At 42.4% G+C, this 25,706-nt stretch overlaps 1 long non-coding RNA gene across 2 annotated transcripts in view; it reads right to left on the reverse strand.

Annotated features, from left to right (window-relative positions):
* Positions 1-23,855, reverse strand: part of LOC132538654 (uncharacterized) — a 53,581-nt gene extending 29,726 nt beyond the window's left edge. For both annotated transcript variants that reach the window (XR_009550017.1, XR_009550016.1), the window contains exon 1: positions 22,784-23,855. This is a non-coding gene — a long non-coding RNA (uncharacterized LOC132538654). The remainder of the gene's footprint in view (positions 1-22,783) is intronic.
* Positions 23,856-25,706: the final 1,851 nt, after the last annotated feature.

Consider the following 25,706-nt stretch of genomic DNA (forward strand, 5'->3'; position numbering starts at 1 on the left):
GTGCATTCAATGAATTAACATTCTTGAAATAAGTGAATTTTATCTACCACATGGCTTAAAATGGGGCCAAAGTGAGAAGCATAAATAACAGATGATCTCACTATATGTGAAGCTTAAGAAAATAGAACAGAAAAGGAAACCACAAAGTGAAATTTGGACTAGGTGGGACCAAAGCAAAGGATTCTGGGTAGGGAAGTGTGGGAAGGGGCTAAGGGGACTTGTATATCCTGATGCATGCTGGTGGAAAAATTGGAGGTAAGCATCTTCTGTGGACACCTACTATGGGGAGATGTAATGGAAGATGAGAAATAACTCTATTGAGTTATTGTCACATCACCGTTACCATTAACCACCCCCCACACACACACACACACAATAAAGTAAAAGAAGCAAAAGAACACTGGTCTCAGGACACTACGTTACGCAGGCTTGGATGTTTGAGCAAAGACACATTGTGTCTGTTCACTAGAGTGTTGATTACTTGACTTCTTTTCAGAGACAGTAACTCTGGGCACTCACATACCCAGCTGAGGAACTTCCCCCCCTCACTCATATCAGACTCATGTGTTATTAAAGCTACCAAAGTGTACACGGAGCATGAATCCCTGTCAGCAAAAGACTTCTGTTTCCAACTTACAAAAAGCTATCATGGTCGGAGCAGTTTCTCAAGCAGGTCAAACACCAAATGCTCACCCCACTTGAGGTTTCTTGTCTCTTGGCACCCCTCAGCTCTGCTTTCCTTTCTCTTGGCATTATATTCAGGCAGCTCTCCCCCCCCCACACACACACACACACAAAAATAAAAGAAAAAAAACCAAAATGCCATTCTGGTTACTTTAGAATTATATTTGACTTGCATAGCAATAAAGTAAAAAGCCCTTCCTCGGGTTGGTGGGACAGCATAATGGTTACACAGAAGGCTCTTCTGTTTTAGGGGCCCAGGTTCAATTCTCAGCACCATCATAAGCTAAAGCTGAGTAGTACTCTGTGTTTGTTCTCTCTCTCTCTCTCTCTCGCTCGCTCGCTCTCTCTCTCTTTCTCTGTGTATATCTTATTAAAATAAGTAAATAAAATACTTAAATTAATAAGGAATTATAAAATACCTTTCCCCAATAATTTTAACCAGTGGTATAGTGGAAATGCTTAATAACTGGTTGAGGTGGAGAGATGGATTTATAGCATCTGCCAGTTTCCTTAGTGTAAATGACCAATTTCAATGTGGCAAGTTGGCATCACTAAACATGGATTTAGAGAGAGAGACATAGTAGTCTAAGACACACAATATCCACCAAATAAGTTCAATACATGGAAATAACTTAAGTAGCATAGGTGTTAATAACACAAAATAAAATAATGGAAACGCTAGGAGCCTTGACTATCTTCTGTGTTTGTTTTAATGCAATGCAATGGCAAGCTTAGATAATTTCATTTTAATAGTGATTAACTGGTTTCTAGATTTTATAAAAATCACTAATCAATTTTTTTTCTAGGTCAGTCTGAGCCAGCTCCATCTGAAATAAAGAGAAATGCTTCACAAGACCCACCTGACTTGTATGTTTTCAGGTCTCTCTCAGATCTCAGAGACCCAAAAGATGTGGCTCATGACTGACCTGGTATGAAGATGTACCAGGGATGGAAATAGAATGGAAGCGTAGGGCTGGCAAAATAACTCATTTGAATAGTATGCTGCTTTGTCATTTGCATAACACAGGTTTGAACCCAGCCCCACCTCATTGAAGGAAGTTTTGACGCTGTGGTATATCTCTCCTCAACCCCACTCCTTTCTCTACATTCTTTGACTCTCAGACAAGAGTTTAATAACCAACATACATAAAAAGCTTGCCAAACTCAACCACAATAAAACAAATAGCCCCATCCAAAAATGGGGGGAGGACATGGACAGAATATTCACCACAGTAGAGATCCAAAAGGCTGAGAAACACATGAAAAAATGCTCCAAGTCTCTGATTGTCAGAGAAATGCAAATAAAGACAACAATGAGATACCACTTCACTCCTGTGAGAATGTCATACATCAGAAAAGGTAGCAGCAGCAAATGCTGGAGAGGGTGTGGGGTCAAAGGAACCCTCCTATACTGCTGGTGTGAATGTCAATTGGTCCAACCTCTGTGAAGAACAGTCTGGAGAACTCTCAGAAGGCTAGAAATGGACCTACCCTATGATCCTGTAATTCCTCTCCTGGGGATATATCCTAAGGAACCCAACACACCCATCCAAAAAGATCTGTGTATACCTATGTTCATAGCAGTACAATTTGTAATAGCCAAAACCTGGAAGCAGCCCAGGTGTCCAACAACAGATGAGTGGCTGAGCAAGTTGTGATATATATACACAATGGAATACTACTCAGCTGTAAAAAATGGTGACTTCACGGTTTTCAGCCAATCTTGGATGGACCTTGAAAAATTCATGTTAAGTGAAATGAGTCAGAAACAGAAGGATGAATATGGGATGATTTCACTCTCAGGCAGAAGTTGAAAAACAAGATCAGAAAAGAAAACAGAAGTAGAACCTGAAATGGAATTGGCATATCATACCAGAATAAAAGACTCTGGGGTGGGGGGTAGGGAGAATACAGGTCCAAGAAGGATTCAGAGGACCTAGTGGGGGTTGTATTATTATATGGGTTAACTGGGGAATGTTATGCATGTACAAACTATTGTACTTACTGTTGAATGTAAAACATTAATTCCCCAATAAAAAAATCAGAGTCAAAAAAATATATATGTAAGTAGAAAAAAATCAGAAAGAGGAATGGAAGCATACACATTTGAGAGGAGTCTATGGCAAAGGGAAGTTGTGGTCAACAAGAGGACCTGAAAGAAGACAGAAGACATCCATTTGAATAGTTGAAATTCCTTACAGGCAGATCAAAGGGGATTGGATAGAATTTATGGTCCACTGTGTGAGTAATGGAAGATGGGATTAATTACTATGTTGGAACCACAAAGAAGGAAATTGAAGGCCAGCCACTTCCTGGTCTAGGGTCATTCAAATACAACAAATGAGAGGCAGAGCCAGCTACACAGCACATTTCCTGAGTCCCACTTCATTGTACTCAGAGTTACAATGCACAGTTATATTACTATTCCCTTTTTCCTTCCTGTTTTCTCTCTCTATCTCCCCCCCACCCCTCCCTCCCTCTCTCTCTCTCTCTCTCTCTCTCTCTCTCTCTCTCTCTCTCGGCTGGGGGAGGAGGGTTTCCAATAGCAAATCCTCCCCCACAATGAAGAATCAGACTTACACTTAGTTGCTGAAACAGTCTGAAAACTTTTTAATTATGCATTGTGCTTTCAATATTTCGAAGTTTCGTATCCAATGAGTCAGTTCACCATATGGTACTGGAAGAAAGAAGAAATTTGGAGGGCATTCTGAGAAAACCAGCAAAGACCGTAAAATCCTATACACCCTCTGGCTCAACAGTTTAACTTCCATGGACTAATTCAAAGAACTAACCACAGATGTGCACAACTATTTTGTTTTAAGGATGCTTATTATAGCAGTATTAATAAGCATAAAAAATCTAGAAATGTAGTAGGGCACCAAAGTAAAAACCCTGGGTTGAAGGTGAGGGTGCATGTTCAGCTTCATGGGGCAGGGAGGGGAGGGGAGGGGGATGGGATGGGACACAGTCTTTTGGTGATAGGAATAGTGCTTATGTACTCTCCTATTAATTTGTAGTCATATAAATCACTCTCTTCCCTGATCCAGCTTTCTGGTCCTTTTTCCAGCCATGACATCATCTCCCCAGACAATAACTTGGATCCAGTGGCATACCAGATTTCAGGCCCAGGGGCAAAAAGAAAAAGGGGAAAAAAAACCTAGTATAGCCACAGGCCCTTTGGAAGTTAACTAAAATATGTCTACTAGCTATCTACAAAATGGAGGACCCCCCAACTCTTCATCTGCACTATTCCAGCCCTTAGGTCCGTGATTGGTCAACAATTTGTTTGGCTTTGTATGTTAACTCTCTTGTCAACCACCAGGTTCCAGATGCCAGCATGATGCCAACCAGACTTCCACGGACAGACAACCCCACCAGTGTGTCCTGGAGCTCCACTTCCCCAGAGCCCTTCTCCACTAGGGAAAGAGAGAGACAGGCTGAGAGTATGGATTGACCTGTCAACGCCCATGTTCAGTGGGGAAGCAATTCCAGAAGCCAGACCTTCCACCTTCTGCATCCCACAATGACCTTGGGTCCATATTCCCAGAAGGTTAAAGAATAGGAAAGCTATCAGGGGAGGGGAGGGGAAACAGAGTTCTGGTGGTGGGAATTGTGTGAAGCTACACATCTTTTATTCTATGGTTTAGTCAATGTTTCCTTTTTATAAATAAAACTTTTAAAAATATATATCTAGAAATAACTCAGCCAACAGTAGACAAGTAGTTTGTCAAATTACACTACACCAAATCCATTGTAGAGTCATAAAATTAATGCAGAAAAAAGGAGGTAGAAGAGAGAAAGAAAAAAAGGAAGTGGCATAGGAAAAGAAGTCTGGATGTATGATCATATTTTTATCTTATTTGAACCACACCAGCACATATCCTGAGGTGAGAAGGCTAGGGGAGGTTTAAGGCACATCAACTTAAATATATATTTAAACAGAGGGCCAGGTGGTAGCACACCTGGTTAAGTGCACACATTATAGTTTGCAAGGATCCAGGTTCAAGCCCCTGGTCCCCACCTGCATGGGGAAAGTTTCATGAGTGGTGAAGCAGGGCTGCAGGTGTCTCTCTGTCTCTCTACCTCCCCCTCCTTTCTCAATTTCTCTCTGTCTCTAATAATAAATAAATAAAACAAAAAATTAATCTATTTAAACATAAATATATACATGAAGTAGAGAGGAGTGAGTGAAAGAGAGAGAACCAGAGTATCACCCTGGCACATGTGATGCTGAGGATTGAACTAAGGGCCTCACAGTTTTAAATCCAGCATTGTAGCCACTACACTACTTCCCAGGTTATGGCTTTCACTTTGCAATAAAAAACTGATTCCTTAGCCGTTTGGGCATTTGGTTTTCTGGTGCCTAATGCAGAGACTGTAACATTCTGTCTTATAGTAAAGAGCTGTGAATGGAAGCATTTGAGGCAGGAGCTTTCTCTCTGGTTTGACTGAAGAATAAAGAACTACTTCTGAACAGTGGACAAGTAAGACTAAGACAAAGGCTGGGAGGCCAAAGTTACCCTAGTTGTAACAGAATAGAAACAGAGGTGTGATGAGCACAAGAAAAAGGACTTAGTGCTGTGTGACTTATGAGAAGAAAACACACAGGATAGATTTAGAAATAGAAGGGAGGAGGCGATTGCATAATGACCATGCAAAAGACTTTCAGGCCTGGGGCTCTAAGATGCCAGATTCATTCTCCAGCACTAGCACTACCATAGCCAGAGTTGAGCAGTGCCCTGGTCTTCTCTCTGGGTATCTTTCTCTCTGTATCTCTCTCTCATTAAACTAAAGTAAATAAAGGGGCATCAAGTGGTGCAAAGCACAAGGACCAGCTTAAGGACCCCATTTGAGCCCCCGACTCCCCACCTGCAGAGGAGTCACTTCACAATCAGTGAAGCAGGTCTGCAGGTATATCTTTCTCTCCCCCTCTCTGTCTTCCCCTCCTCTCTCCATTTCTCTCTCTCCTATCTAACAATGATGACATCAATAACAACAATAATAACTACAACAACAATTTTAAAAAACAAGGGCAATAAAAGGCAAAATGAATAAATAAATAAATAAATAAATAAATAAATATAAAAAATTTATTTTCCCAGAGGGTTAAAGAATAGGAGAGCTATCAAGGGAGGAAATGGGATATAGGAGTCTCTCTGTCTCTGTTCCTCTCTCTCTCTCCCTTCCCTCTAGATTTCTGGCTGTCTCTATCCAGTAAATAAATAAAGATTAATTTTTTTAAATAACTGAGTAAATGACCAGGTGGTGGTATCACCACGTGCAAGGACCTGGGTACAAGCACCCACTCCCTATCTGCAGGGTGCAAGTTTCACAAGTCCTGAAGCAGGTCTGCAGGTATCTCTCTGTCTCTCTTCCCATTTCCTCTTGATTTCTGACTGTCTCTATCCAACAAATAAATAAATGAATATAATTTAAAAGATAAAGTAAAATATTAAAAAATAAAAAAGAAATAGCAGCAGGGAGGTAGCCTAATGAATCAAGTGTCAGACTACTGAGCATGAGTTTCCTGAGTATCTGACATTGCCTGTGCCTGACTAATTGTTCTGGTTCTCTCTCTGTCTCTGTCTCTCTGTCTCTCTCTTCTCAAATAAATAAATAATTAAAGCCTGAAGATGCTGGAACTATATCTTTATCAACAAGTTGCAGCACCAAGGAAGGATAAACACATTTATTTACTTATTTATTGTATTCATTTTTTTTTAAATCAGAGTACTGCTCAGCTCTGGTTTAGAGTGGTGCTGGGGACTGAACTTGGAACTTTGGAGTCTTAGGTATGAAAATTATTTGCATAACCATCATGCTATCACCCTGGTCCAGGAATGCACATTTTTTAAAACTAGAAAATAAGAAGAATTTGGGTCTCAGTATTTTGAAATGCAGCTAATAAAAATTGCCACATTCTCATGAATGATTTGTTCTTGATCACCTCAAATGAATAAAGCAAACAGAAAAATTACTAACATCACATTTCCCTACTCAGTGCTCTGAAACAGCTCCAACCTAACCTATCACAGAGCACCTTCACCTGAATACACACCCTTTTCTCAGACAAGTTCAGTTCCCTCCATGCTTTCCTCCTATGTAGCCTAACTTTGACAGGTAACTAAAAAGTAGTGGGGAAGCCACATGTAGGAAAGTGACAAGGTACCTACCTCTTAAAGGCTCTTAGAGTTCCCTGAAAGGCCTCTCTCAGCTCAGTTGTGACTGCCTCAGTTTCCTTAATTGTTGACACCTTGAGGAGCTAATTAAAGTTAGTTCTGCTGTGTGCGGCACTCCGAAGAAGAAGAAGAAGAAGAAGAAGAAGAAGAAGGAGAAGGAGAAGGAGAAGGAGAAGGAGAAGGAGAAGGAGAAGGAGAAGGAGAAGGAGAAGGAGAAGGAGAAGAAGAAGAAGAAGAAGAAGAAGAAGAAGAAGAAGAAGAAGAAGAAGAAGAAGAAGAAGAAGAAAAAAAATACAATATTCCTTTCAGACTTTTAAGCATAAAGAGAACATAAAACTGCATTTCCTTTTAAAATGAGTGCTACAACTCTAATAAAGGGTTCATACAGGCGTCTTGTAAAGCAAGGAGCTCTGAAAAGGCAGTTTCCTGCCATACAGCAGGGGCACAGATTAAAACGGGGGGCTGAATGACACACCATGTTAACACGCGTCTCTGTGCTTTCTCAACACAGTGGAAACTGGAATGCTTCTTTTCATCCTCCTGAACTTTCGGGAAGTGACTACCCAAATTCCCTCAGTACATAAAGAGGAATGTACTTGGCAAGCTTTCTAGAAGGAAAGAAGGGGGGAAATGAATCCAACTTGGAAATCATTTGACATGATTTAATGGGGAACTGTAGACGGAGCAAAGGGAAGCCACTAGCCAAACCTCAGTCAGCATGACTGCCCTCCGGATCTGAAGACCAGAGGGAGCATCTGGAATCATCACTGGTAGAAGCAAACAGGCTGGAGAGATGTATAAGTAATGGGCACATACAGTGAGGGCTGCAGTGACAGTCAGGTGGGATAAACCAGGGTCTCACCCAACAAACACTTCCAAGCAGGCGCTCCGAAGCCTGCTCTGCTCTACTGTTTAAAGCAAAACTCTTCTCTCTACAGCACACACAGCTTTTTGATACTAAAAAAAAAAAAAAAAAAACCCTCAGACACCCTTCTTGAAAAGCTGAACCAACAAAATGTCTCACGCAATAAAACCCAGGCTTGGCCTCCAAAGCTGTGTTGCAAACTTCAAATAGTCTCCTGGCAACTGCTTTTAACAAGTATAGAGTCCACTCAGAGGTACTACATGCTCACAGTCCATGTTCTTTGCAGGGGGAAAAAAAAAAGTCATAAGCAGATGAAAGAGCAAATAGGACAGTATGGAACCTCACTTCCTTCGACCTGCACAAGTCTGGAGAACAGACACTTATTGCAGTGAGCCCAGTCTCATGTTGATGGTGGCTAACTGTAAAGCTTGTCACTTGAGAGGGAATGTTTGTTATGAAGCCGATGGTATTTTCCTCAACTGTGTCATGTCTTATTGTTCCCACATAAACCGTCCTCTCAGATTCATGATTGTTGATTCATGATTGTTTTCATGACTGGCCACGAGTCTCCAACAACTAGCCAATCAATTGATTTGGCAACTTCATTTTTTAATTTATATTAAACAAAAAATGGGGGAGGAAATTCCTCTAAGAAGTTTAAAAGAAAATGAGCTTTCCTTACATGAAGTTTAAACTCAAAGCACAAAAATAATGTGGTGTTTTCTATCCCACTTTCATGATGACATTGCAGTGTCTGGAGACAAGAGGGAGGAATGACATGAAGAAAAGATGATGTGGAACAATAAAGAAGCAAAGCCTTCATAAAACAGGTCATTCCTCTGTTTGAGTTTAGCCTACTCAACGACCAAATACTCCTACCTGTGGGTTTATATAAAGACTTTCTTAGAAACAGCTGAGGAATGTTACAAGGAACTCTGACGCTATAAATAGAAATCCTTTTTTTTTTAAAGTCTGAATTTGGCCATTGATTGTGTGTGTGAACAAGTAAGGACTACTCTAAGCCTCATAGATAATTAGGGGTTAGCAATTCAAATGTCACAGTGTTAGATTGAAGAGTCCATGAGCTGGGGCATGTGCAAATGCTTGGTGAAGTACAGACATCTGTGGTTGATAGTAACATTCTCCTGGAGGGTCGCCTTTGCTTGGGTGAGCCATAGAGCAGAGTAGCTAATGTTACACTTCTGTAGCCTAATCTCAGGAAGGGGGTAGGGTGGGGAATTAGTTAGCAGGTGACTGACAGTGCAACATGAAGAGCCAAGAACAATGTTGCAGGATTTCCCTATAGTGCCAAGAGCTATCTGGTACTTACTGGGCATCATGTACTTAAAATATGTTGTGCACAGATCAACTTAGTTCTACCTCACAACAACCATGGGAGGTTCGATGGTACCTTCTGATCATACTCATTCTACTGGCTGAACTTCAGCAACTGAGACCAAGAAGAGAGTGAGAAAACACTAAGACATTCCAGGTCACTTAGTTTCATAGGGCCAGAAAGTAAGTGCACGGTCTGGGTTCAAGGGTCCAGATTCATCATGCTGTTGATGCCTCCCTCCACTTGCAAGAAAATTCCTGGCATTTCTAGAAGCACCAGGGAGACCTGTAGTCTAAACAGAAAACTCCCAAGAGGCTGGATGCAGGGTTCTAGAAACTAATCAGTGGTGAGGCACTGGGTCTCTGCAGAAATTATCAGAATCAGTGCAGAAGAAAAGAATGGTATTAGAACATGTTTCCTCAACTTCAGCAGATGCAGGAAGGACAGTGACTGAGACCCTAGAGTAGGGCAAGACAAAGCATCACACTGGGGTCTGAGCTTGCCCTGCTGCCAGCTGGCACCAGGCTAGGCAGGTCAGGTGTGAGGAGTCCCATGCACAGGGCAAGGTGGAACCACTACAAAGAGGCCTTACCAAAAGCAGATCTTTCATTAGTAAGAGCAAGTGTTTCCTTCCTCAAGAATATATGGAGTCTTCAAGCTGGGGAGGTAGCATAATTGTTATACAAAAATACTCTCATGCCTGATGCTCCAAAAACCCTGGTTCAATCCCCAGCAACATCAAAAGCCAAAGCTGAGTAAATACATACATAATTAATTCAAGAGAACATAGTCTGGAAGCCAAGTGCATGTGGTGGTGACAATATTTATGTAGGTTTACACCTGCCTAAAATCTCCCACCCACATTCCTTCTGGAATGCTCTTCCCCAGATTTCACTGCTTTTTTCAGGTGTCTGATGACACCTCAGTTTTCAGGCATTGTCCCCTGTGCCCTAACACTGCTGCAACACAGCACTCACCAGCCAGGGTCGCTTAGTTTATCTTTTGTTGAACCTGAAAATCACCTGTGTGAATATAAGAACTCTTGTCTCCCTTGCTGTGTTTTTCTCAGTACTTAGTGCATAAGCAGATGCTCAGAAATATTTGTTGACTGACTCAATGCCTCAGAAGGTGTCATGTCACTCCTTAGTGCACAGATATTTGGGCTAGCAAAACCAGCAGGGGATTTAGGCTTCACTCAAGTGAATCACAGTTGGACCTTTTTTTTTTTTCCTTTAAATCAACAAAATGTATTCTTCAAAGACCACGTTATAAGCAGGAAAAATACTAACAGCCCTGCTGGAATCCTGCAAGCGAGGGAAGACACTTTATACAAAGAGCTGTATAGAGCATTGCAGAGACCACTTATCTAGACCAACAACTTCAGCTTTTCATTTGAGGAAATTGAAGCCTCCAGAGGTTACATAATTTGCTGACTGTCACTAAAATCTAAAAGAGAGTTTTCATGAACTCAAGCCTAAATGAATACCATATTTGCAACTTACCTTTTCTGTGGAGTGGCAAAGAGGTAGGGTGAAGTTTCTGGTTCCAGAAGTATGCACCTTGTTTAGATTTCAGTGGATGGTCACTTTGCCTGCAGATGCCAAGGATCATGGGGTTTCTTGAACATTAGAAATCTAGTCTCTGGGTAAAGAGTTTCATTTCTTTTGGTGTTGTAGTGTTGGTAGTGGTGTTTAGACCACTCTTGACACAACCTGAGTTTCCCCTAACTTCTTTATTCAGTCTCCCTCACCAAGCCCTCTTTTGAACACCCTGATTTTATTCTCCTTTCTTTCCACAAGTCATCGATGTTCCTCTCTTCCCCACACTGAGTCCTCCCCTCCTCCAAACAGAACTGAGCCTCACATGGTTCACATCTGTTAAAATGCCCGCCAGCTACACACTCCAAAATACTTACACACACAGTTCTTTCTCAGTATGAGCACATGGCTCTCTCTCTCTCTCTCTCTCTCCCTCTCCCTTTCTCCTTCTCCCCTCTCTTGCTGTAATAGTTTCCCCACCCCCACCTCAAGTCTATATCTCAAGATATTCATGTTTCCCTCACTTGGCTTGTCATTCCTCTTCCTCCAGGCTCAGTTTCCAGACCTGATTCATTTGCCACTTTCCTCCATTTCATGGTGCCTGCACATGGCAGGAGGTAATGGAGCCACTGGCCCTGAGTTCCAAGTGATACATTATTATGGAAAATTCTTCCCTGAATGAAACTAAGCCATATGGCGGAATGTGTAACAAAGAAAAACAAAAAAATGAGAAGGTGAAGAAGAAAGGAGGAGGAGGAAGTGGAGAAAAAGAAGAAGGAACAGCAAAAAACCAAACCTACGAAACATTTGCTCATTACAGGTTTGGCAAGAAAGACTAAAAAAAAATAGAAGATGATCTATATAAACCCATCCAGTTGACATGGAAGATGAACTGTTTTTTTTTAGATTTTTTTTAAATTTTATTTATTTATGAGAAAGGGAGGAGGAGAGAGAAAGAACCAGACATCACTCTAGCACATGTGCGGCTGGGGGATCGAACTCGGGACCTCATGCTTGAGAGTCCAAAGCTTTACCACTGTGCCACCTCCCGGACCACAGGAAGATAAACTGTTTATAATAGCCTGCACAAACAGTAGAAATGCTGATATTCCAGTCTTGTTGTCTTTTTTTTATTGTTGTTGTAGTTATTATTGTTGTTGTCATTGATGTTGTCACTGCTAGATAGGACAGAGAGAAATGGAGAGAGGAGGGGAAGACAGACAGAGGGAGAGAAAGATAGACACCTGCAGATCTGCTTCACTGCCTGTGAAGGGACTCCCCTGCAGGTGGGGAGCCAGGGGCTCGATATTCCAGTCTTATGTACATAATATTTAAGTTTAAAATTTAAAACTAAGTGTTTGCAAGAAAAACTTACGGAAGGAACTTTTGTAAAAAATCAATGAAAGAGAGAGAGATAGAGAGAGGAAGAGAGAGAGAGAGAGAGAGATACCAACACACTGTTCATCTCTTACAGTGGTGCTAGGAATTGAATCTGGAACTTCTGAGTCTTAGGAATGAAAATCTTTTACAGAACCATCATGCAGTGTTCCTGGCCCTGAGGAAGAACTTTTTAATTGTTATCTTTTATTTATTTATTGCATAGAGGTAGCCAGAAAATTGAGAGGAAAGAGGAAGACAGAGAGGAAGAGAAAGAGACACTTGCAGCCCTGCTTCACCACTCATAAAACTTCCCTCCCCTCCTGCAGGCTTGAACTCTGGTCCTTGGGCATTGTAACATTTGCGTTCAACCGGGTGCATTGACACCTGGCCCCAGAATTTTTAATAAAGCTAATTGGAGCCATAATTTCCAATAATTTCCACCTCTCTCTGGTCTAATTTGTGAATATCCTATCTTTGTTTTGCCCTTCCTACTAGAAACCCTAAACTATCCTATGGAAGAATTTTCTTTAAGGGCCCTGTCAATATTTTTTAATACATCTAGTGCCAAAATAAAAAAGTTATCTAGTATTCCTCCTTTATGCCCATATTCTAACTAGTCTAATTCTTAAATATTCTACTCATGTAACCTCAAATCAGAACAGAAGGTCAAAGGACAGAGTTAGAATCACAATATATTCCTTCTCATAAATAGCTATACATCAACTGCAATGAGGATTTTTCCACTTTATTCTCAACTGAGACAGAATGTTGGCACAAAGCAAAGAATGTACTTTATGAAAAACAGACAATGCTGACTTTTCCATAACTTGGCTCTATCAAGTCAAAGGTTTTTTTCCTGTAATGAAAATACAGGACTATGTTTGAATACTAATCATATTTGAATTAGTCACATCATTACCGGAATTATAGATTATCCATGTCAAAAGTGGTTTAAAAAACTAGGAATGGACATTATCAAAACCACTTTTTGAAGACCTCTGAGGTCCTCCAGTATGCAAAGAAGATTGACAATATGCAAATTTCAAAGCCTCTCAGTTGGTGTTTCAAGAACAAATTGTTCCTGGCTTCCACCAATGGCATGTGTTCTAGGGAGAGATTCAACATGCAACATTCATCTGCCGCACATAGGTAAGACTTCAGACTTTATCAGAGTGCACATAGGTAAGACTTCAGACATAGACTCTGTCTTTGAAAATTTGTATTTCTTTCCTGCCTGTAGTTCCATCATGCTTTTGGTATCTGGCTGTCAAGGCTGCTGGTATCAACCTCTCATCCTCTCATATCACAAAGTTCCCCTCTAAAGGAGACAAACAGTAGAAGTGTGAATGGAATAACAAAAAGGAAGGAACCCATTTACCAGCCTGATGGTGAGCTATTTCTTGATATGTTTCTCTCTCCCTTCTTACCTTTATCTGCTCTTCAGAGTAGTAACTGTGCCAACTCAGACTCAGAATATGTGGCTGAATATGTGACCAACACAATAGCTTACTTGGATAATGCAAAGCTTTGCCATGTGGTTGACCCAGATTTGAGACTGGTCCCCATTGCACTGAAGAAAGCTTTGGTGCAGTGAAGAGGGGCGGGGATCGGAGCACTAATCAGCTCCAGTTTATGGTGGTGCTGGGGACTGAAACTGAGACATCAGAGCCTCAGGCATAAAAGTCTTTTGCAGAACCATTATGCTGTCTCTTCAGCCCAGGGCTGTGGATTCTTTCCTTCTCTGTCTGTGTGCTTCCCTATTTCTGTCTGAAAAAGTCATCCCAGAGTAGTAAAAACCCAGATACAAAACAAAAACAAAGGGTAGTCGGGTGGTAGTGCAGCGGGTTAAGCGCATGTGGCACAAAGCGCAAGGACCAGTGTAAGGATCCCGGTTCAAGCCAGCTCCCCACCTGCAGGGGAGTCACTTCACAGGGGTTGAAGCAGGTCTGCAGGTGTCTGTCTTTCTCTTCCCCTCTCTGTCTTCCCCTCCTCTCTCCATTTCTCTCTGTCCTATCCAACAACGACATCATCAATAACAACAACAATAATAACTACAACAACAATAAAAAAACAAGGGCAACAAAAAGGGAAATAAATAAATATAAAAAAAATTTTTTAAAGGAAAGAAGATGTGGGCTCCTTCAGATTCGTTTGACTTGAAGCAGCAGCAGAAAACTTCACATTTGTTTAGGAAAAAAAAAATCTTTTTTTCTTTAAGGGAGATGTATCTGAAGATAAACACACAGAGATGATTCATAAAACAAAAGGGCAGGAATGCAGCCAGGCCTCAAGAAGGCTGGAGCAGGAGGGAAAAAAAAGGCTTGATAATCTCTCCACCTTTCCAGAGACACTCCTGCCTTATCTTTTTTAACATGGCACTACTCGGACTCCTCTGGAGAATAGAAAATGGCTGTTCTGAATGACCAGGTTCCAAAGTTACATTTCAGTCTTGCAGAGTCAGAATCCAGGAGAAAGGAGGCTAATTGGCCCTGCTATGTATCTGTGGCCTAGTCAGCAGTGGCTGGGGAGGAGAGATGTATTCTCATGTCTCTCCTGAGAGCCCATCTCATAGAAGGGATGAGTGAGGGGTCACCTGGCTATATAGTCACAAGCCAGTAACTACCCACTGACTAATTCAAGAAAACTAACTATTTTATTTTGTTTTGTTTTGTTTACCAGAGCACTGCTCAGCTCTGGCTTATGGTGGTGCAGGGGATTGAACCTGGGACTTCAGAGCCTCAGGTCTCTTTGCATGACCATTATGCTATCTACCCCTGCCAGAAAACTAACTATTAAATGGGGTAGGGATGTCAAGAAAGCAAAAAAGACATCATCTTAGCCATCAGAAGAGAAGAAACAAAAACAACTGAAAGCATATCTGTGGCACACAGAGCATAACTGAGTACAAGCCAAAGAGAATCCTAATAAAATAGACAGACTGAATGTGCAAGGTGGGCAACCTAGGAGGAAGCCCTTCTCATCTCTGCTCAGATATCCCCAGGGAGATAATCCCGCTGACTTACATTTTAGAGGGTAGGCCTTCTTGAACTCTCTGGGAGTTTTCCTGTTAGGCTCTGCATGAGCCCTGGGGGTCGGTGAGACTCACAGACTGAGAAAAAACATCTGACTGAGGTGGAACAAATACACAGCTTTTGTAGCTGCCCTCCGGGCCCAGGGAGGTAGACTGGCTTCCCTGGGCCTTCAGAAAGTTGGTGTCATCAGCTGCACGACCTTCTGCTTCTTTGGCCCAAGTCCCTTCAGCCTAAAGCAAAGAGCAGCTGGGAAAGCCAGGCTCTTGGGAAAGACAGCTCCCTCTGCTTAACATCTCCCAGGCCCCAAATGCAGCGCCCTGAATGTTGTTTCGTTCCTGTGTGTCTGTTCTCTATCACCACAGCAACAGTGTCTCCTAAATATAAACGGGATGTGGGGGAAATGAAGCGTCTTTGCAAAGACCAAGGGCGCAGGGTGTACAGCATAAGGCCGCTTCTTCATATGCACATCACCTCAGAGAGACTGTCGCAGGTTTAAACCCACAAGTCAAAAATCCAGGTGTGAAAAAGGGTTGAGCCTAAATGTCTAAATGGCCTTAGAATGTGTCAGAGGACCACATGAGATCTAACCATCTCATTTAGTTAATGTATGCTCCATCCTAAAATGCCGGCATCTAAATTTAGAGCAATTTAGAGAACTACAAGAGCAGCGGCAGCTCTGAGGATTAAGAGCAGAGCTGTGTGCTGGTCTGCCAGATCTCCCACAGAAACTTCAGCCCACTCCCAGCACTCAGGAACACAGATATGTTGTCACATTCTCTCCATCTGTCCTCACAGAACTCTCAGCCCCTGTGTGAGAAGTATGGCAGGAGCCACAGAACCTTTCCCTCCCTATTGGCTTCTCTTCTTCCATTGTAGAAACTCTACTTGTTCAGGACGTGTTACCAGAGAAAACAGAAGAAGAAGGAAGAGAGATGAGTAGGGCAGGGCAGACATGAGCTCATTTAAAACAAAAGAACAACGGGGCTGACTTTTCATTCCAAAGCAGGCATCTATAGATCCTGTTACTAGCTAATGCAGTTGTGCAAAACATGCCTCAGAGTTTGCAGATTTCCTAGGAAGGTGAATTTCACAGGCTTCCTTGACTTCCTGCCAAAGAGTTTTCCAAAGACCCTGAAACCATTTCTCTCCACAGAAAGTACCAGCTGCAGACTTTTGGTATGAAATCTTGGTTTCTGTCACTCTCACTCTTCTGAGGATTATCAGTGTTCCCAGGAACCAAATGAGCTCTTTACCTGAAAATCTCATTCCTTCATTCCCCCAGAAGTCTATCAGTCTTTCATTCATTTGCCAAATATTTTTCATTCTCTTCCACCCCATGTCTTTATGTCCCAGAAGACTTGTTCAGATTTGTGTGTATTTTATCTAGTTTATTTTGATGATGATGATGATGATGATGATGATGTGTGTGTGTGTGTGTGTGTGTGTGTGTGTGTGTGTGTGTGTGTGTGTGTGTGTGTGTGTGTGTGTACATATATAGAGGTGGGGAGAGGGAGAGAGAGAGAGACTAGAGCACTGCTGATCTTGGCTTATGGTGGTGTTTGGGGATTGAAACTGGCAACTCAGAGCCTCAGACATGAAAGTCTTTTTGCATAGCAATTATGCTATCTCCCTGGCCTGGTGCGATACCTGGTAGTGCTGAAGAGGCACCAATGACCAAAGCCAGGACACTCCATCTAAGAGGTTGTGAGTTGGCAGAAGAAGAACATTGATGCTGTGAGGCAAACTCAGGGCCTCAAATACACTAAGTATGTGCTCCGCCACTGAACTGCTTTCCCACTCCTAAGGAAGAGAGACAAGTGTGTGTGGGAGGCTGGTACATGGGTGGGAACACGAAAAGCACCATGACAGACAGCTGCTCGCCCAGGGCAGTGCTACTTCCCTAGAGAGCTGAGGTGAGACTGGAGATACTTTCAGAGCGTAAGATCTCCACCTAGAAAGACTCTATCATTCTAGTATAAAAGGGAGGTGGAAAGAGCATTTTGGATTGGGACACACCACATCTGGGTTTGGCCATCCTGGACACGTTCCCTCTCTCTCTCTCTCTCTCTCTCTCTCTCTCTCTCTCTCTCTTTAAATTTTTTATATGTTTGTATTACAGAATTACATGTCGACTGAGGTTTGAATCCACACCATCCCCACCAACAGAGTTCTGAATCTTCACTCTCCCCACTGCAATCCACCACTGTTCCCCTAAAGTTTTAGACATGGGCCTAGAGACATCTTCTCTACAACTATCTGTCCACATTTATACATAGTTTCCCTTTCTTTTTCTGATTCACTCTTCTCTTTCCCTCTAAGCCATTCATGATGTCATAAATACCTCCACATGTTCCTCTCCTTTTCCTTCTCTCTCTCAGGGTGCTGATGGAGCTGGCGTGCAGAGCCCTCTTATCTCCATCCTATCACTTCTCCCCCGCTGGGAATATGGATCAAGGTTGTTTTGGGGGAGCAGAAGGTAGGAGTTCTGGCATCTGTAGCTGTTTCTCTGTTGAGCATGGGCATTGGCAGGTCGAGCCATACCCCCAGCCTGTTTCTATCTTTCCTTAGTGGACCAGAGCTCTGGGGATGCGAGGGTCCAGGACACATGGTGAGGTCGTCTGCTCAGAGAAGTCAGGGCGGAGTCATGGTGGCATCTGTAGCCTGGTGTCTGGAAGGTGACACATTCCCTTTCATTCCTAGCCACAATCCCTTCTCTTCAGCCTCACCATAAGAATACTCACCTGGGGACATCAGATAGCTCATCTGGGAGGTATCTGCTTTGCTAGGAGCTTGACCCAGGTTAGAGCCTGGCTCCTGTGGCACTGAGGGAAGCTTCTCTGAAGTGTCAACTTTCTGTCTGTCTCTCTTTCTAGCTGAAAACGCTGCTTAAGTGGTGAAGCCTTCACAACAAGAAAGCAATAGCAGTAGCACCAGTAGTAGTAGGTGAAGCAGCAGCAGCAGTGTTCACCCAGCTGAACCACCGGTTGACCTGAAGGAAGATAATGCCACTATGGGTCAGAGTTGCATTTCCATATGGAATCACTGGGACCGCCTAACAAAGCTAGAACTCAGCTGCACTGTTTTCTCGCTTCAAAAGTGAGAAAACGGGGAGTCGGGCTGTAGCGCAGCGGGTTAAGCGCAGGTGGCACAAAGCACAAGGACCGGCATAAGGATCCCGGTTCGAACCCCGGCTCCCCACCTGCAGGGGAGTCGCTTCACAGGCAGTGAAGCAGGTCTGCAGGTGTCTATCTTTCTCTCCTCCTCTCTGTCTTCCCCTCCTCTCTCCATTTCTCTCTGTCCTATCCAACAACAACAACAACAATAATAACTACAACAATAAAACAACAAGGGCAACAAAAGGGAATAAATAAATAAAATAAATATAAAAAAAAAGTGAGAAAACCGAGCAGACAGCACCGAAGTGCCATAACGGCTATTTCACTGCAGTCCCATTCTTTTTTATTTTATTTACTTATTTCTTTTATGCCATCACCGGTGCTTCACAGCTCCAGGAGGAGTTCTTCAGATAGAAATACAGAGGCAGAGACAGAAACAGAACTAAAGACACCACAGCACCAAAGCTTCCCTCAATGTGGTGGGGGCCAGGCTTACACCTGCGTTAAGCCCTGGACGAAGCAAGTGTGCTGTCCAAGAGAGCTGTGCTGTCCGCCTGCAGGCCTTTTAAAAACTGTTTTCCGTACTCAACCTTCTTCCCTTCCCTTGGTACAAATACAGATTTAGAAAACAAGAGACATTTTATAAATATATTCCTCAAAAAAAAAAAAATGGATGAACACAGAGTTAGTGGGGACCAAATACTACTACAGAATACTTATAAAAACAATTTTGATGTTATTGTCTAACAAATTTTTCTTAAAAGGATGGCTGTAAAATAATAGATGCCATGGAAAAATACTCATTATGTATGAAACTAAAAGCAAGTTTCATTTGTGTGACTTTTTGTAGTACAGGCAAACATAAAGGCCTCCGCAGGGGCCAGAAGAATACATTTTCTTTAAGATTTTAAATTTTGTTTTTTGCAATAGACAATAGCTTTCCAAGCACAGGAACTGATTAAAATATTACTGCATTTTAAATAACCCTTTCAGGAGTCGGGCAGTAGCACAGCGGGTTAAGTGCACATGGCGCAAATCTCAAGGACCAGCGTAGGGATGGCGATTCAAGCCCCCAGCTCCCCACCGGCAGGGGAGTCACTTCACACAGGCGGTGATGCAGGTCTGCAGGTGTCCGTCTTTCTCTCCCCCTCTCTGTCTTCCCCTCTTCTCTCCATTTCTCTCTGTCCTCTATAACAACATTGACATCAATAATTACAACAATGAAAAACAACGAGTGCAACAAAAGGGAAAATAAAGAAAGAAAAAAATCTTAAAAAATAAAAATAAATAAATAAAATCACCTTTTCATCTTTTTTATTCATATGTTTTTTCTTTCTGGATTCAAACTTCTACTAAGAAAGACAAAGCATTCCAGTTATACATTGCCTTCTCAGAAGTCCAATAACCAGGGTGAACAAATATAGACTCAATTCTGTTCTCTCTCTCAGCGTGGTTGCAGTAGGCCCCCTCCTCCCCAAGTTCGTGACCCCCCCCCAAGGGTCAGACTGGTGTCTCAGAAGCTAGAAAGTGGGTAGCAGGAATGTGTACTTCCCCAATGAAGAGGCAGAGCATCTGGATCCCTGCTACTTAAAATACTGAAAACACTCACTTTTCACATGGGGGACACAACTGAAGAACAGGTCACTAGAGTGAGACTTGTAATTGAATGGCCATCCTGCCAGGAGAAGTAGATAGGGCCTAGTTTCATCTGAATTTAACTGAAAATCTCATCAGCTTTCTTCAGATTTGCAAATGGTGCCTTTCTGGTCAGAGACTGCTATAGTGCACTAAGCCAGACAACAGATAAATGGGAGCCTTAAAAGAAGCCTTCTGCACCTTAAGAAAAAAATATGTGTGTGTGTGTGTGTGTGTGTGTGTGTGTGTGTGTGTGTGTACTTTCCCTATCACTTTTTTAAAAGATTTGTTTATTTTTACTTATTTTATTTTTATCAGCTCAGCTCTGGCTTATGGTGATTAAACCTGGCCTTTGAAGTCTCAGGCATGAAAGACTTTTTGCATAACCACTAGGCTGTTCCCTACCCCATACTCCACTTTTTATTAAAAGTATCCTTGGGTTTTAGGTCAAAAAGCAATCAAACATAATACATATGTAGGCATTCACATTTATTTATTTATGTATGTATGTATTTTTATTTATTTATTTTTATTTACTCTGCTTTGCAAAAGATCCCCCTCCGGACTTTTTAAAATATGTGCACTCCTTTTGACTAGCTGCTGACTTGCTTGTAGTTCATCAGCAATTTGACTGAGAGATGAATGAAGACCAGGGCCAGGCGCAAGAGCGAGTGCCACTGCGACAGAGCACTCGAACAGGGAGACCATCCTGGAATAGGCTCGCTTTTGGCCTGAATTAAGGACGGAACTGCTAGGAGCATCAGAAAGGACGCAAGGGCAAGGAAGTGCTTTTATTTATTTGTTTGTTTTTCCTTTTTTATTGGGAGATTAATGTTTTACACTAGATAGTAAATACAATAGTTTGTACATGCACAAAGCCTCCCAGTTTTCCACATAACAATACAACCCCCACTGGGTCCTCTGGCATCATGCTCCTGGACCCTTCCTGCCACCCACCCCAGAGTCTTTGACTTTGGTGCAATACACCAACTCCAGTCCAATTTCTGCTAGTGTTTTCTCTTCTGATCTTGTTTTTCAACTTCTGCCTGAGAGTGAGATCGTCCCATATTCATCCTTCTGTTTCTGACTTATTTCACTTAACATGATTTCTTCAAGCTCCATCCAAGATGGCTTAAAATGATGAAATCAGGAGTCCAGAGGTAGCACAGTGGGTTAAGCACATGTAGTGCAAAGCACAAGGACCGGAGGAAGGATGCCAGTTCGAGCCCCCATTCCCCACTGGCAAGGGAGTCACTTCACAGGCAGTGAAGTGGGTCTGCAGGGGTCTATCTTTCTCTCCCTCTCTGTCTTCCTCTCCTCTCTCCATTTCTCTCTGTCCTATCCAACAATGATGACATCAATAACAATAATAATAACTACAACAATAAAACAAGGGCAACAAAAGGGAATAAATAAATATTTTTTAAAAATTTAAAAATGATGAAATCACCATTTTTAGTAGCTGAGTAGTATTCCATTGTGTATATAGACCACAACTTGCTCAGCCACTCATCCGTTGTTGGACACCTGAGTTGCTTCCAGGTTTTGGCTATTACAAATTGTGCTGCTATGAACATATGTGTACACAGATCTTTTTGGATGGATATGTTGGGTTCCTTAGCACATATCCCCAGGAGAAGAATTGCAGGATCATAGGGTAGGTCCACTTCTAGTCTTCTGAGAGTTCTCCAGACTGTTCTCCACAGAGGTTGGACTAATTTACATTCCCACCAACAATGCAGGAGGGTTCCTTTGACCCCACAATCTCTCCAGCATTTGTTAGCATTTCCCCTTAGATCAAGGAAGTGTTTTTAGTGTAGTCTTAGGAAGTAACAATGGGTCAGATGTAAGGGGGGAGGAGCACAGGAAGGAGGAGCCCTCACAGCCACAGCAGGAGGCTTGTCCCTCTGGCCTGACTCCAGGTTAGGCCTTGTTGCTCTCTGCTAGGCTACAGGGAGAGAAGCTGGGACCACAGGGCCCAGTCAAAGCCAGACAGAAATAGCCTTGCTTTACAGATCCACAGTACTCTTCTAAGGGCCTAAGACCTGAGAATCGCCCTGAGCAGGAACCTCTGTCCTATACTTCTGAGAAATCTCTATCTTCTAGAGTCTATGTTCACACGTATCCATAAACTAGGGTAAAATATATACCTGAAAGCAAAAGTACACAATAGTTTACAGTGAGTACCCCCCCCCAACACTTCATCTGCACTATTCCAGCCTTTAGGTCCATGATTGTTCAACAGTTTGTTTGGCTTTGTATGTTAACTCTCTTTTCAGCCACCAGGTTCCAGATGCCAGCATGATGCAGACCAGACTTCCATGGACAGATGGCCCCACCAAGGTGTCCTCGAGCTCCACTATCCCAGAGACCCATCCTACTAGGGAAAGAGAGAGGCAGGCTGGGAGTATAGATCGACCAGTTAACACCCATGTTCAGCAGGAAAGCAATTACAGAAGCCAGACCTTCCACCTTCTGCATCCCAAAATGACCTTGGGTCCATACTCCCAGAGGATTAAATAATAGGAAAGCTATCAGGGGAGAGGGTGGGATAGGGAGTTCTGGTGGTGGGAATTGTGTGGAGTTGTACCCCTCTTGTCCTATGGTTTTGTTAATGTCTCCTTTTTAAATAAATAAATAAATAAATAACAAAAAATAATAATTAAAGTGGAGAGATTTGAAAAAAAAAGAAAGAAAGAAATCTCTATCTCCATTAACTGGAGACCCAAAAGGCCATCCAAAAACTATTTGAAAAACAATCTATTCCCAACTTACCTTGACCTCCTCCAAATTCCATACCACAGCCTTTTTTCTCCTAGGTGTCTCAGCTCCCTCTTGAAAAGCAGCCTGGTTTGAGATCTAACTGCTCAACCCCTAATGTCTACTTAGCTTAAAGGAAAACGCAATTTTCTGGCCAGTTATTGATCTGTGGTCAGTTTATGGTGGGATATCGACCCAAGGTTTCAGTGCTCAACAGCATTTACTGCTCATCTGCGAATCAAAGCTGGCAGGACTCACCTTCCGGCAGCTAGTTTTTGACAGCACATTCAGGAGTCGACGGTGATCCTTCTCTGAGCTCGCCTTGCTGTCTGGGAAGTACCAGCTTCATATCCAAGGTGCCCACTTGGGCCAAGAGCAGGAAGATGAAGATCCTTTCTTTGCTGATTACAAAGTGCCACTTTCCCATTGCAAGCGGGGCCTCTGAAAGCTGTTGAACATGTTGACCAGTTACTGTCGAGAAGAGCAGATACATAGTAATTATGCCCAGCCAAGCGCCTGGTACAGTCATATGCAAGTGGGTAACACGAGACAATTCATCCGAAGCTTTGCTCATTCTAGTTAGTCATTTGGGGTGGGGGTGGGTGGCTGCATTACCTTTTAAACCCAGCCTGGTCATAATCTATTCAGCACAATTCAGAAGTTACATTACCAATGACTTCATAGAGCAGGCATGAATGGAGTCAGAAGTAAGCTTTTCCTTCAAAACACTCTACCAAAACTTGAAGTTTGTTCTTTTGTTTGTTTGTTTTTAATACGACAGAATTTGAGGATCCAATAAAGTTATTTCCTTAAATTCTTTTTTATTTTTTAATTATTTTTTAATTTTTATTTATTTGATAGAGACCAGCCAGAAATTGAGAGGAAGGGGGTTGATAGAGAGGGTAGACAAAGAGACAGCTGCAACACTGCTTCACCACTTGTGAAGCTTCTCCCCTGCAGGTGGGGACCAGGAGCTTGAATCCGGGTCTTTGTGCATTATAACATGTGCCCTCAACCAGGTGCAACACCACCTGGCCCCCTTAAATTCATATATATATATACATATATATATGTTATTTATTTGGATAAAGAAAGGTAGAGAGAAAGTGATAGAGAAAGAAGGAAATCAAGGTTCAAGCCCCCAGCTCCCTCGCTGTAAGGAGGGAGCTTCACAAAAAAAAAAAAAAAAAAAAAAAAAGGCAGGTCTGCAGGTGTCTATCATTCTCTCTTCCTCTCTGTCTCCCCCTCTCCTCTCAATTTCTCTCTGCCCTATCCAATAAAATGGAAAAAAAGAAAAGAAGAAAGAAGAGAGGGAGGGAGGGATGGAGGGAGGAAGGAAGGAAGGAAGGAAGGAAGGAAGGAAGGAAGGGAGGGAGGAAGGAAGGAGAGATATCCACAGCACTACTTTACCACTCAAGAAGTTTTCCCCTTGCAGTTAGGGACACGGGGGCTTGGACCTGGATCCTTGCATGTGATAACATGTGTGCTCTACCAGGCGTGCCAGCACTTGGCCCCTTCTTTAAATCACTAACCAAAATGAAGAGCTCAAAATTTAGAAAATATAGCCCAAGGATATTGCTAAGTTTAATGGCCACTATTTTATCAAATGAGAGGTACACTTTTGACAAATATCTTTAAGAAACTGAAATTTCTCCCTCAAAAAAGAAGTCTTCCATTGTGATAATGGGCTTTGTAACTTGACCTACTCCCTCTCTCAGTTCAGCAACTAGAAAGCACAGACCCTGATGAAGAAAACCAAGTAACTAGGGGACCAGGTGGTGGTGCAACTGGCTGACCACACGTGTTACAATGTGCAAGGACCCAGGTTCAAGTTCCCAGTCCCTACCCGCAGGGGGAAAGCTTTGCAACTGGTGAAGCAGTGTTGCAGGTGTCCCTCTGTTTCTCTCCCTCTCTATCATTCCCTTTTAATTTCTGGCTGTCTCTATCTGATAAATAAGTAAAGATAATACCCAAAAAAAATTTTTTAAGGCAACTAGGAGGAAGAAAGGAGAGGAAGACTTTTTTATTTAACATATCTATCCTTTACACTTTGAAATGTATGCAAGTATTCTCTCCAAAATGTAACAAAGATGGTGGCCTACCAGGTTGCACGGTGGATAAAGTATTGGACTCTCTAGCATGAGGTCCTGAGTTTGATCCCCAACATCAAATGTTCTGTTCTTTCTCTCCCTTATCTCTACCTCAAATTAATTAATTTTTAAAATCCTAGAAACATTGGAGAAAGATAGCAACTAGGAAGGCTCATATTTGTTCTGTCATTATTTTCTTCCCACTTTGGGGAGAGAATAGCTAGATTGTTTTTTGTTCTGTTTTTTTATTATAGTAGGATGTTAAATGTCAACATTAAAAGTAAGCAACCCTATAGTCATAGGCCCTTTGGAATATAACTAAATAGGCCTACTAGCTATCTACAAAACAGAGACCTCCAAATCTTCATCTGCACTATTCCAGCCTTTAGGTTCATGATTAGTCAACAATTTGTTTGGCTTTATATATTAACTTTTCTTTCAGCCAGCAGGTTCCAGATGCTGACATGATGCCAACCAGACTTCCCTGGGCAGAAGACCCCACTAATGTGTCCTGGAGCTCCGCTTCCCCAGAGCCCCACCTCTCTAGAGAAAGAGAGAGACAGGCTGGGAGTATGGATGGACCTGTCAATAGGATGTTCAGCGGGGAAGCAATTACAGAAGCCAGACCTTCCACCTTCTGCACCCCATAATATCCCTTGGTCCATACTCCCAGAGGGTTAAAGAATAGGAGAGTTGTCAGGGAAGGGTGTGGGATACAGAGCTCTGATGCTAGGAATTATGTGGAGTTGTACCTCTCTTATCCTATGGTTTTGTCAGTGTTTCCTTTTTATAAATAACAACTATATATATATATATATATATATATATATATATGCAACGTATGGCATTCCTCTGAGCTACACTCAGAGTTTCAGTTTCTACTGAGTCACTACTTTTTACTATCGACCTTCCCGTGGTGCATCCCGTGAGTACACATTCATTGGGGAAACTGACGATCCTTCCTAGCCAACTGAATCCACATGGATTCCAGTCACCTTCAAAGCCAGCAACAAGCAGCTCCTGACAGCTTTCAAGCTGTTGGTCCTGCTCTTCGAGTCCTCCAACTTAATGTTGAGGGGCTGTCCTTCAGC

The sequence above is a fragment of the Erinaceus europaeus genome, chromosome 5, assembly GCF_950295315.1.
Source record: "Erinaceus europaeus chromosome 5, mEriEur2.1, whole genome shotgun sequence".
Lineage (NCBI taxonomy): Eukaryota > Metazoa > Chordata > Mammalia > Eulipotyphla > Erinaceidae > Erinaceus > Erinaceus europaeus.